At 38.5% G+C, this 14,188-nt stretch overlaps 1 protein-coding gene across 1 annotated transcript in view; it reads left to right on the forward strand.

The window, feature by feature from the left end:
* Positions 1-3,084: 3,084 nt before the first annotated feature.
* Positions 3,085-14,188, forward strand: part of MID1 (midline 1) — a 381,575-nt gene continuing 370,471 nt past the window's right edge. Inside the window, exon 1 of the mRNA XM_007991004.3 lies at positions 3,085-3,269. The gene's annotated coding sequence lies outside the window, so the exon portion shown is untranslated. The remainder of the gene's footprint in view (positions 3,270-14,188) is intronic.

The raw sequence follows: 14,188 nt of genomic DNA on the forward strand, positions 1-14,188 counted from the left end.
ACATCCCATAATATAGATATACACAGTCTTTTCTATAAGACTGTAAGCTCCCTGAGGGTGGGGAACATGCCAAGCTTGTTTATGGCTTTACTCCTAGGATGTGACAGAATGACTGGACCATAAGCAATGTCAACAGATATATGAAGAATGATTGAAAAGAAATCTCCTTAGGTACTTTCAGTAATCTAATATGTTGAGCCATTTTCACTTCCACTTTGGAGGTGAAGCTCAGAAACATGTATCCAAGGTCACACATCCAAGAGATGGAACTGGAATTGAAATATCTTTGGACTCTGAGGCATCTGCTCTTTTTTGGCTACTGTGGTACACTCGGGGTGTACAGAAATAGTGAGCTTTCTGGAGTCTGATGGAGTGAGCTTTAAATTGTAGCTCAACTACTCATTAGTTACATATCATTAGGAATTTCTAAACTCTATCCCCTGATGTTTTCTTTAAACCACAATGATATTTTCTCCCCTTCAAATAGGTCTTGTATTTTATTTAGTTTCCCATAAGTGCTATTTTTTGGCATGGTGTAATTATTTAGCTGTAAGTACTCTTTCACTAGGGTTCTCTATGGTTAGGTTGAATTCATGTTGCTTCAGTGATCCAGACTTTCCCAAACCATTTCTTGAGGCCTCTAAAATGCATTTAGCAGAGGATTGTATTTCCTCTTTGAAATATGCTATTTTGAGATCCAAATTTCATTTTGACCTTCCAATTCAACAATTATAGCCTATGATATTTTGTGTTTAAAGCCTAAATGATTTGCTTAGAATTGTTTAAGAACAGGCCAGGCGCAGTGGCTCATGCCTGTAATCCCAGCACTTTGGTAGGCCGAGGCAGGAGGATCACCTGAGGTCAGGAGTTTGAGACCAGCCTGGCCAACACGGTGAAACCCCATCTCTACTAAAAATACAAAAAGTAGCTGGGCGTTGTGGCAGGTGCCTGTAATAACAGCTACTAGGGAAGCTGAGGCAGGAGAATTGCTTGACCCCAGGAGGCAGAGGTTGCTGTGAGCCGAGATCGTGCCACTGCACACCAGCCTGAATGACAGAGCAAGACTCCATCTCAAAAAAAAAAAAAAAGAAAAAGAAAAAGAATTCTAAGAACAAATTTGGAGACCAGCTTAAGGCATTTAGAGGTTTAGCCTGCCCTGGGAAAAAAAAAAAAATGCATTCTTTGTCTTGCAACAACATGTTAATAAAGTCTAAAGTTTCTACATAAACAGAACTTGCTTCAGTGGGAATTATGAGGACACAAAGGGTGCAGATCATAAATGGACTATATTAGTGAAAGCCATTTACCTAGCATGGTACAGAGTTTCATTTAAGATTAATGAAAACCCAGTAAGTAGAAAACACTGATATTCGTTCCAGTGGAGGAATCAGGATGAGTCTTAACTTGATACAATAGAAATGTGAGTACTGTGAACAGAAAAATGTGTGCAATATTTGCCAAGTTATATTTTCATAATATTTTATAACCCAAATTTATATTCAATAAAAATACACTCTCTATCTCATTTTATGATCTTTCTGGAGACATTTAAAGGGAGTCATGTTAGCAGTAAGTTATGACTTTATAAAAAGTATTTTAATAAGTTTGTATATTGCATTTAAATTCTCTGGGCATATGATTATTAAAAATTATATTTGAACATGGAAAATTGCCATTTTAATGTTCTTCTGTCTCTTAAAGTTGATTCTATTTTGGGAAATGCTATTGGAGTTAAATTCTTTATCTGGGGTTTTGGATTTGCCAAAAACTGATCATGAGACTTTGGACCAATCACTTTATCTCTGTAAGCCAACTTTATTATTGTGAAGAGGAAATACTACACACTTCACAGTGTTCCTATAGAGATAAGAAGAGAAATTGTATGCAAAAGTCTTTGCCCAGTGGAAATTGCTATCCAAAAATAGTTACCCTTCCTGGCAGTGCAATTTTTGTTCCTTACTCATCTCAGCAGAAGCTCTTTGACATTGGTTTGTGTTGGTGCTCGCTTAGGTGGCATCTGAAGATTCATTTTCTCGCTTGTCCTAAGCAGAGACCTAAAACAGCCTTGAGCTATTTTTAATAATGTTGTCACTACTCAACGAGCAGTCAACCCATGGACAAAAGAAAAACAAGTGTTTTGTTTTGAGATAGGTCCTTTTTAGCAGACAATCTTCATCTCCGGTACATAGGAAAGTCTCAAGTCTCTATATTGTCTTCAGTGGAATTGGCTAGAATTTTTTAAAATTATTACTTTACTAGGTGGTAGATAAAATGTAAGGGGAAGAGCTATAGAGTTCTTTTAAAGATATATTTTCTTGTCTTCTTAAGTCGAGGAAGTTGTTTAAAAATGTTTACCTCCAAGTATGCAAATTCGCAAGTCTTAGATTTCTTTCCTGAAACCATCAAATAACACATCAGCATGTGGGCTTAGGAGGGTTGTTACTGGAATAGATATCATTATCTATCATTTTGCCCATCAAAAAATACAGTAGTGATTACTGCATTGTAAAGGGAGAAAACTCAAAATGATTGTTTTGCATTATCTACCAAAGGCCTGGGAAAGTTGAATAACTGTTCATTACTATGCTCAAATAAGGCATTTGAGCCTTACTTGATGGAGGTTTATTCACATTCTCTTTCTGTCACATGTTCTATTCACTTCTTTGAAAATAATCTCAAGTTCAATTACTCTGGTTTTAAAAACATGAAAGACAACTTATAAAGTGCTACACTTTTTTCCCCTACAATGCCTTCAGATAATATAAGGCTGGTCACAGCCCATGATATAAAATACTAGCTGTTGACTCACAGTTACACTACAAGGGCCAATTTTACAGACTGCCAGGATAAAGATGATTTTAATTAAATTGCACAAATCCTTTTGTACTGCAACCAAACCCCTACGCAGGCTGACTGACTCTGAGCCATTCTGGCGTGTGTAGAGTTAACCAGGTTACCAGGATTCCTAGTTAACTTCTTTCACCAGGAATGCAATTCATGTTTACCTATATAAGGAAACCTGTTAGACTGACCTGAGTTTGGCGGATTTTCGTGCTGACTGAGAGGCGTGTAAGCACACACCCTGGAGAGGGGGAGTGATTCTGAGCTGGACAGAGCAAGCTTCCTGAACGCCCCAGCCATTCAGCTGATCCGAGGCAAAGAGCCGGCACTTGCCCCAGACCAGCCTGCTTGGAGGACCTACAGGTTTGTCTCTTCCAGATCACAACTGAGGAACAAAAACCCCTGTCCTGGGAAAAATGGGGAAGCCGGTGAGTCTTACCACTCTCTCTCTCTGCTTGCTTCTGCTAAGTGGCACGCCTGTCTGCTCTCACCCAGGAAGCAAAGTAAGAGGCGTTGCTCAGCCTCTAACCCCACAACTCCTTCCTGAACAAATACAATGCTTTGCAAATACCTCCAGACAACTTTTTCTGCCTGTTTTGCACACCAAGAATCCACAGAGGGAATGATTTTTAGCACTTTAGACATTCCAGAGAGTGTTTTTCCTAGGCAAGCGTTTCTATACTATCGTGATGAGCAAACTTTCTCATCTTTGTTACACTCTAAAACAGTGGAAATTAGCCTTGGGGTGCTTTGTGAGGAAGGCTGAGTCCCCAAGGAAGTGATAGTAAATCTAAATGGGGTTCTTAAAACCACAGGCAGTGTGATGATCTACAAAAGCCTAATTTGTCACTAAAAAGGCAGTCTGAAGGTATCATTTTTCATTCACACAGCAGCAAAATCCTTGCGTCCTGCATATGTAATAAAAGACACCTTCTGAGACACTGAGGAAAAATAGAAGCCGAGCTGGCCTCTTTGTTCTAGACAATGTAAAGAAGCTTGCTCTTGTGTTTAGACAAGGAGCGTATGTCTATTTTTATGTATGGCGAGAATGGTGTACAAAGGCTTTATGTCAAAGGTATTGTGGTCAGTTGAGTCAAAATCTGGCTATATTCTCTATGTGTACAAAAATCTCAATCTGAATGTAATTAAACATGGAAATGTGAAATTGTTTAACAGACTTGCAGGGAAATTTTAGTTATATTTGGGAATAGCCAATTATAAGAGACAACTGGGAAAGGAAAAAAATTGTTTCAACTGAGTTCTGGGGCAGAGGTAAAACTTTTGCAAAGAAAGTCAATTTTTTGTAGCTGTCAAAAGTGATTTGGAATCAGGTAAAAATTTTTATTTTTATTTTTTCATGGTGATGTGGTTTTTTGAGTTGAATTAACTTGGATAATTGTGTTGAATGATTTGACTGCTCGTCTTTCAAAGGAATACTGTTGTTTTCTGTCATATACAAACTTAATCCTGAGTTTGGGGAGCAGGTTTGTGCTACTGACTGCAACAAGTGGCACAAAGACTCAATTTCAGATTTCTGATATTATGAAATTAATTACTTAAGTTAATTTAAAGAAAAGTACTCAGTGCAAACAAGCAGATTTGAGAAAATGACCACCTTTTTAAAAAATGCAAGTGATAGTCCATTCCCTAGTGAGACTATTGATTTCATACAGGCATTGGCAACTGCCTAGTCATAGGGACAAAAGCTATGGCCAATTTTCTCTAGGATCTTTGACTCTAGAAAGCATAACTTTCGCAAGGACACAGTTTAAATGAAACTTGTTCACCTCCGTGAGAATGAAACATAGAAAAGCACCGTGTATAATACAATGGACATTTTAGTAAATAAAATTCTTAATAGCACAAGCAGCAGAACAGAAGGGACAATGCAAATGTTTTAAAGTTTATCTCCTCAGTGCTGCTCAGAAAAATATGAGTCTTGACATTCTGTTGCTGTCAATGGGAGTCAGCAACCCAGGAGACACAAAACACTATTTTAGAATATACAGTTAATAACAGATGGTTTAATACCAGGTTGTCTCACCCTGCCGATGAGATGGCCCCAAGCCAAATCAGCCAGCACGTCTGCCGTTTTTCCTGTGAGTTGATATGTACATAGTTATTATACACTAATTACACTAACAGCCAAGGGAATATATAACCAGAAAGACAGATAAGTCTCCTGGGGTAGGGAGGGCAAGGGGGCGGTGTATGCATAGGGTTTTTAGATCTCATGTTTAGAATTATCCTTGCCAATGGCATATGAATTATTGCAGATGACTGGGAGTCTCACGGCTAGAATCTACTCATCCCTGGCTCCTCAGCAGCCTGTTTGGGGGTAGTAATATTGTTTATGGTATTTAACAGTTTAGTGTTAACAAAGTTCCAGGAGGATTCCTTCTTAAAGATTAAAGTTTTTCCAGTGTCTGAACTAATCCTCCAATTAAAGACAGTTAGGACCTATATTGTTGCATTGACCCTTTTCGAGTCACAGTACTGTGTGCTTGCATGGAGGGTTGAACGATTCAGCAGCCTCCTTAGATCTGCAAGATGTTATTAGGTGCCCTGGTTAAAAGAGGTTGGAAAATACTGGAGAAAAAAAAACAAACAATGGGAAATAGGTCTTCTCAGAGCCTTAATATGTTCATTTACTAATACGTGTTTTGACTCCCTGAGAGAAGTATAGTGTGCACCATATGAAGTTATGGTTTGCTGCAAACCTACTTGACGGCTCGTTTCTAGGGTGATCATTCTGAGAAACGATCTGATATTATGAAATTAATTAACTTCTCAATGGATAGACCACAGAGCACTGGTAAATGATGAGTGGGTTGCAGACATACCCAGTTGTTGACCCCTCTTGGCACATGGGCCATCAGGCTGTGGCTGGCCTGAGCTGATCCCTGGAAGGTTATTTCTGGATCACATAGCTTCCTCAGTTTACCTCCATATATGGTGCAGATTGCATCAATTTCTCTGTCATGATGTTTTAAAGTTAGGAAACTGCCTTTGACAATCTAGGCCCAGAATATTGATCAAACCAATCAAAATACCCCAACACTGTATTAACTTGGGCCTGGGGGCTCAGTGAAAGGAAAAATATAGTAATGTTTATCACCCTTCATGCAATCATGAGAGTGTTAGGACCCTCTGCATATTATCCAGTTTGTCCTCTTTATTTTATAAAGAATTTAATGATGTGTTCTGTAGTGTATGTATATGTATGTGTATGTGTATTTGTATGTGTCTGTGTGTGTGCTATTCTATTCTTAGAGGTTTCCTGAACAACTGATGACAAAGTGCTTCACGGAATCCTTTCTAACATTTGGTTATTGTTTATACTTCCCTTTCTCAAATTGTTGTCAGGGTTTGTTTGGCTGGGATTCTCCCACCACTAATATGGCTTAGTCCAGGGGTGAGGGACATAAAAGAACCTGGCTTTAAAGGTTATTTGTTAAATGCAAATCCTTTTTTTTGGGCATTGTACCAAATTTGTACACAGCATTTCTATCACTGGTGAACTTTCTCTGGCTTCCTCTGCCTACCATTTGACATCAATTATCTTTCAAAAACATTTTTTTTTGCGTTATTAATTCCTGTTACATTCATTCAGCAAATATTTATTGAGTGCCTTTTGAAGTCCTATGATAAACACTCTGGAGGAAAAGCAGGTATATAAGAGACAGATGAATTTAAACCAAGTCTTCATGCAATGGGTAGCATTTCTGCAAAGAGAAATCTCATTACCTGAATGGTGCAGGATGTGAAACATGATTTGCTGCAAACTTACTTGATCACTCGCTCTTTTGCTAATCATTCTGTAAATCAGAGCTTCCCAACTGGTGGCCACAAAACACTGGTGGGCAGTGAACAAGTAACTGATATGTCAAGATATTCATGCTTTCACTGACCAGATGATTTCCATGTCAGATAATGCCAGGTGGATGCCAATAAACTTGGTGTGCTTATAGAGGAAAGACCACTTGATTCTCCCGGCAGTGTATCTATAAATAACTGAGAGTTGGATGATGCCACTTTATATTTTGTTAACGTAATTTTCAAAACCACTCCCTTTGGAGTTGTCAAGTATTCCTGGGGTGCCACATGGATAAGAGCTATTTCCAGAGTTGTAGGTAACTTAAGAGCTTTTATAATGGCTTGTAATCACTGGAAATTATTAACATACAAGTTTCAGTAACAATTCTTATAAAGCAGGCAAGAGCAGCTGCCATTACTTCTAAGGTCATACGTGTAAGGCTTAGAACTGGGGACTATGAATTAATAATTAGTTTGCACCAGTAGGATTTTCCAAATACCTAGGGCATTAGTGAAACCAATTTAAAATATATTTATATTTGAGGAAAGGTTAGCTGGTGAGGTGATAGTCAGGACTATGACTTCTAGTTAAATGTAAAAGTACGTTTACATTTTTAAATTAATTGCTTGCAATCACATATAAGGGAATCTTCTGTGAATGAACCTTTCAAAGACATTGACTTACTATAAATATTAATGTCAATGGTTCATTTAATGTTATTTTTGTTTTAAAAGAAAATAAAAATGGATTGCTGTGCTTTGGGGAATATAGCATTCTCAGAAATGCATGGTACGTAATAGCTGAAGCTGCATAAAGAATGGTTCTAACTGTGTGAGTTGAGTATACTCACACTCTCTTGTGAGTTGCTCTTCACTTGTCTAAACTTGAGACAAAATTGAAATTAAGCAGAACCTCCTCAAATTGACAGTTTGAGTTTTAACATGTGACAGAATTGGAATTTTGGTCAAAGAGCTTGAGCCAGAAAAGGCTGAATTATTTATAGCTATTGTTCTGCAACAGAGGCCTTGATTATTTTAACCAAAATTATTTCTCCCCCTGAGTATCTAATTGTACAGTTATTTATATCTGTAGTGACACACTCATCATGTATTGCCTTGGGGGAACAAAACAGCATATAAACTACCAGAGAACAGATAACAAGTTTACTCAAACTGATATCCTTGGCTCAAAGTTAAGAAACAAAAGAATGGTAGTGCTTCCCAAGTTTCTTCCAGAGCAATGAATGGTGGGTTTGGCCAAGACATTTTAAACTTCTAGGGGATTCAATTTCCTTATCTGTCGATGGAGACATAAATACACACTTCATTGGACGGTTATGAGTATTGAAAATGGTCCTGTCTGTGAACGCACCTGGCACAATGCTTGGCATGAGGTCAATCAATAAATATTGACTAGATCTGAAATGGGTGGAGATAAGTTAGGCACATTGTCAAGTAAACAATTCAGGGGTTGAAGAAGTAGAAGTAGATGCACACTGGTGGCCCTTATGTAATTTTGCCCACTCAATGATTTAAAATTTGTGTTTCAATGAAGCATGATATACCTTCTAATGTCTTACAACATGTCCTCTTTGCTTATTGGTGTTACCTGTTTGTCCCTTGTAGGTTTTTGTGTTTGACACCCTTGTTCTAAAGACTTCTTTCTTCTGTAGCAATCTACATCTTCTCAATGTAGATTTCCCCCTTTTAAGGTATTTTCTCGAAAGTACCGTGTTTTATAAAGCAAAAAATACTCACTTCATACTTATTAATTTAACAGCTTGAAATCTTTTTCACCAGCAATGGCGGGAGGAACTGGGCTAGCAAATTCATTGATAAAAGCCACTTGCCCCCCTAGATTACCCTCAGACCCAGTCTTTTTCTCTAATTCCACATCCACCAACACCCCACCCCAGCAGAATGTAACATTTAATCTGATGTGGCACCCAAGATGTGGAGAGAATGTATCCCATGCGCTAACATGTCTTGGCAAGAGTTCACTCTTTGCTAAGGCAAGTGGGGGCCATATGGTGTTTGTGTAATGAGGAAGCAGCGCAGCTTTATCAAAGTGTAGATTAAATGGCTCTCTATTTCTGACTTAGTTTTATTGAATCTCATATATGATCGATTATAAGATTCACCGCTAAGAAAGAAAATTCTTCCAATTAATCAATAACACAATGTTTTCTTAGCACTTAAGTATTTTATGCTAAATTTATTGAAATAACACCTAACAGAGAGTTATTCTCTTTTAGAGAGAAATAGCTCTCTAAAAGAGAGTTATTGGCTGACTCTTATTTAGACTGATTATTTAAAAATCATATGTCTCCCCCTTGTGCATAAGTAATATGGAAGATATAGGTGAGATAAACTTTTAAAAAGCTTTAACTTTTCAACTGAGTCATCGTATCTGTGCTTTTCTGCACCATGCCAACATACTTTGGGCCAAAATGCAGCATTTTTAAATAAAGAACTTCTCGCTCTGCATTTCTACTAGAAGGTGATGATCAAGACTATATTCTTTCCACAAATGGGCCTACAAGAGAATGCAGTTGTCCATTCATAACCCAAGGAATGCCCATCAAGTTGCTACACATCTCAGTGAGCTAATTATTTAAATGCTTTAAACATATACCTACAAATGCATTAAGATCCAGCACGCTTGGTGGGGTCCATAGGTCTCCTGGGTATCTGTCCAGACAACTTTCTGCCAGTACTACCTGATCCTTGAAAGGATCTCTCTCTCTCTCTTTCTCTCTCTTGGACTGGCGGGGGTGTGGGGGGGGGAATCTTTCCTCCTTCCTTTTTCTTTGAGTGGTTTTGCCAGGTGTGCAACTTCTCTTCTCCTAACAGGCAAAGCTTGTTTTAAAATAATGCCTATAGCTCAAATGAACTGACAACAGTAAGAACTGCTATGATCAAGACAGTTCATGGGCAGGCATTGACAATTATATCACAACTGCAGCCTGAGCAGCTACAAATGTAAGATACCTCCCAATATCAACTGGGTTAAACTGGGAAAGAATTTCCCCGGAGAACTCATGAAATAGGGTGTATCTTCCCCATCTCATGAGAACAGCTAAAACATCAGCTTTAGAGAATTATTTTGTTGTCTTTTAAGGCATCAAGAGTGTCCTAGTTGAAATTAAATGGCTTTAGGGAGAACAACATTTGTAGTTGCCATATTTACTGCTTTGGCATGGATTTCTTTTCAATGAAGACTAAGTAAGAGAGCAAAGTCCCATGAAGATGGGACAGGAAAGGGATAAGGATGAGAGTAGAGGAATGGAGAGAGGGCAGGAAAAAGAGAAAAAGAAGAAAGAGAAGCCCTACATTTGTTCAATAATATTTGTCAAATGCTTTCTCTGAACCAGGCATCACCCTATGTACTAAGGCTAAAGTGGAACCTGCATTCAAGTAAATAACAGTCAAGTGTAGGAGGCAAACATTGATGAAATATCACACAGACATGAGTAAAAGTTCACCTGGAATAAAAGCTATAAAATGGAGGCATATGTTGCCATGAGATTGTACTGGGAAGATGTAGCTGATCTGCTACAGAGGAAGGCAGAGAAAGGCAGAGGGCATTGCTTGAGCTGAGAGCTAGATGGAAAGGACTTGAGGCAGTGTGTTTGCAGGGGTAGGACTCTATGAGGGAGTTTTCAGCAAGCAGTGACATTGGTCTTTTGAAAAGTTCACATTGGCAGCAACCTGGAAAATATTAGGTTGTTGCAAAAGTAATCGCGTATTTTGCAATTAAAAGTAATTACAAAAACCATGATTACTTTTGCATCAACATAGTAGATCAAATTGGAGGGCCATCAGAGTCAATGTAGGTGAACCAAACAGGAGCCTTGGAAAGCAAAAATAATATCTGCTTGTATGAATATCATGGTGGTAGAGATGAAGAGAAGTGGATGGATTTCATTTCTATTTTAGAGAGGTGAAATCGAAAGGAGTGGATGATGTGTGGGGCAAGGGAGATGATGAGGGACTAGGAGGTGTAAAAGCAGACTCTCAGGAATTTGGTTCACATATCTAGAAGGATGGTGGTGTAGGGGACAATGAAAGTTGGCCTGGTTTGGTGGAAGGGAGTAACCTGATTGACTGGAAAAATGCATGAACTTTGAGGCGGAAAGTCATGGTGTGAGTTCAAGTCTTAGCTCATCCATTTAGTAGCTGTGTGATGCTAAGTTTTTCTGAACCTTAGTTTCCTCATCTTTAAAAATTAGGTCATAAACATTCACCTCAAGAATTTTTGGGACAATCAGATGAGGTCTGCATGAATGAAAATCACTTCATGCATGGTCAAATGTCCTACATGTGAGATACTATTATAACCCACAAATTCACCAGCAATAAAGCCTGGAGGGAGAAGAACTATTTTCAATAACTTCCTGGAGTGGGATGTGAGGGTCTTGACAGCCAAGATCTCAACACTCTGTAAGTTTACCTAAGTGAAGTTTTCTCCTTGTTGATAATGTACAGGACAGCTATTAACTTCAGTTGTCTGGTGAATACTTTCTATTTCATTCCAACCTCCTTACCCCCTTCCCTCAACCTGGATTAAGGGATCCCAAATAGGAATAAGCTACATTGCTTTTCTCAGCTGAGATCCCTTATCATTTGTAAGAGGACTATAGGATTTAGAAAACTGTAACCTGAGAGTTTTCACTAACAGATGAGCACACTCCATTAACTGCACGCTCCCAATAGGGTTTGGGTGAAAGTTTTGCCGTTCCGTTTTTCTAGCATCAATTTAGCAAGAGCATTTTATGTGACATGTGTAATTCCACTACCCTTGAGTGACCTCAGCGAATTCCTTTCTGGCTTCCAAATAGTCTCCCATTAAGGGGAGTCATTAGGCAGTGAAAGCTGCAGCCATAGGGTTAGGAAAACCTTGGAATGGACAGGTGAAGGGGAGGAAGAGGTTAAACCTTGTGGAATCAAGGTATTAGCTTCCCATTGTTCAGGTGTTGTTGCATTGTAGGATCTAAGTCACTACCAAAATTTATATCTCCTTGCATTGTTCCATTTCTTTCCCTTTGTTCTTGGCACACGTTATGTAAGTCTCTTTATTTTAGAACTGAACTGGCCGGGCGCGGTGGCTCAAGCCTGTAATCCCAGCACTTTGGGAGGCCGAGACGGGTGGATCACGAGGTCAGGAGATCAAGACCATCCTGGCTAACACGGTGAAACCCCGTCTCTACTAAAAAATACAAAAATCTAGCTGGGCGAGGTGGCGGGCGCCTGTAGTCCCAGCTACTCGGGAGGCTGAGGCAGGAGAATGGCGGGAACCCGGGAGGCGGAGCTTGCAGTGAGCTGAGATCCGGCCACCCTGCAGCCTGGGCGACAGAGCGAGACTCCGCCTCAAAAAAAAAAAAAAAAAAAAGAACTGACCTGTATGTCTACGGTTTGAGCGTATGTATGTATTAATAAAACCACATTTATCTTTCACTGAATTCTTAAGAAGCTTAAATTTCCCATCAAGATCCTATTCAGTTATCCAAACGCTTATGTTCCTATAGAAAAACGTGTGGAAGAGAGTGGGAGGCATCCCATTTTGTCATTTCACTTGTGTAATGTTTGGGTGGAAGACTGAGAAGCGTTTGTATGAACTTTCAGATAACTAGATTGCACTTGCTTCTCAATGTGCATATTTAAGATTTTACTGTATGTACCCAGATTGGGATTTGGGTATATGGGAGGAGTGAGGATGGAAGTGGAGTGGAAGCCGTTATCTGAAAAAAAAAAAAAAAAAAAAAAAAAATCCTAGCCATGTAAAGACCTTTCTCTTTCCATTGCCTTTGTAATTTTTCCTCTACATGACCCATGTTAGCACAAATGGATTTCAAGACAGAAGTGCAATTTTTTTAAAGTCCATTTTAAATCTGAATAGCATCTCCCAAAGGGACTGCCATTTTCACTGTGGCTTTGCTGAGTTCAAAGCAGGAGCACTCCATAGAAACTTCTGATTAATATGTGCAATAGTAGTTGCTGCAAGCCTGGGTTTTTGGAGTCACAGTGCAATAGAAGAAAGTGAGAGCTACAGTGTCAAACCAGTTCACTTTGTCTATGAATATAGTTACCTGTCAATAAATCATTTGCTGATAGTTTGAAGATAATGAAGGAACCTGGTAGAATGATCCAGAGTGAAGGTCTCAGCAAAGAGAAAACACATCAAACATTACAATCAATGGAAAATGGTGAGAATTTCTGTTTGCAGACCCCCAAATAAAGCTCTTGCAGAGATAAAGATGTGAGATTTGCACACCATCAAGCCTTCTGGTCTGTTTTTCCTGTTCAGAAAGACTGAAATTAGGGAGGAGGAAGGCCTCTGCCAACAGACTGTAGGTCATAAATTAGTTAATAAAATCTGTCCTGTGTTATCTCTAAAACAGTCTATTTTATATATACTTGTCCATTTGGTTTATTTGTTTCTCTGCTTACCCAGGCTGTATTTTGGTAGCATAAGTTAATATATGAGTTTTAGACTATGCAAAAGTTTATTTATAAATGACCTGCCTGTGAATAAAATAATAGGGTGTGTATATGTGTGTATGTTGCATATAATGTATTGCTATTGATCAATGTTAAATTTAAATTTAAATATATAATACTAATGAATCCAATGAAATGTTTATATTGCTATATTCCAAAATAAAAGAATTAATCTGTGTTGATGCTTCCAAGACCATTTCAGGGCTTGTGTAGTTCTAGTAGGTTATTTCCACGTATTGACATTAGTACAACCAGTTCTTGTTTTACTTACTAGGGTCACTATCAATGATAAAGCAACACTGTACGTATTTATATATATTTCTATGTACATTTTATTTATATATTATATATGTATTATACACACACACACACACACAAAACTATGTGTCCATTTGAACGTTTTTCTATTTTAAGGAGGGTAATCTTTAATTAGTTTTTACTTTTTTCAAAGTTAGATGAAAGATATAAGAAAATAAAATGTCATACTTTTTTTTATCTTTAACTTTTATTTGAAGTTCAGGGGTATATGTGCAGGATGTGCAGGTTTGTTACTAGGCAAACATGTGCCATGATGGTTTGCTACACAGATGAACCCATCACCTAGGTATTAAGCCCAGCATGCATTAGCTATTCTTCTTGATGCTCTCCATCCCCCCACCTCCCCAACAGGCCCCAGTGTGTGTTGTTCCCACCCATATGTCCATGTGTTCTCATCATTTAGCTCCCATGTATAAGTGAAAACATGCAGTGTTTGGTTTTCTGTTCCTGCATTAGTTTGCTGAGGATAATGGCTTCCAGCTCCATCCATGTCCCTGCAAAGGACATGATCTCATTCCTTTTTATGGCTGCATAGTATTCTATGGTGTATATGTACCACATTTTCTTTATCTAGTCTCTCATTGATGGGCATTTGAGTTGATTCCATGTCTTTTCCATGTGAATAGTGCTGCAATGAACATAAGCGTGCATGTATCTTTATAACAGAATTATTTATATTCCTTTGGTTATATACCCAGTAATGGGATTGCCG

The sequence above is a fragment of the Chlorocebus sabaeus genome, chromosome X (genome assembly GCF_047675955.1).
Source record: "Chlorocebus sabaeus isolate Y175 chromosome X, mChlSab1.0.hap1, whole genome shotgun sequence".
Lineage (NCBI taxonomy): Eukaryota > Metazoa > Chordata > Mammalia > Primates > Cercopithecidae > Chlorocebus > Chlorocebus sabaeus.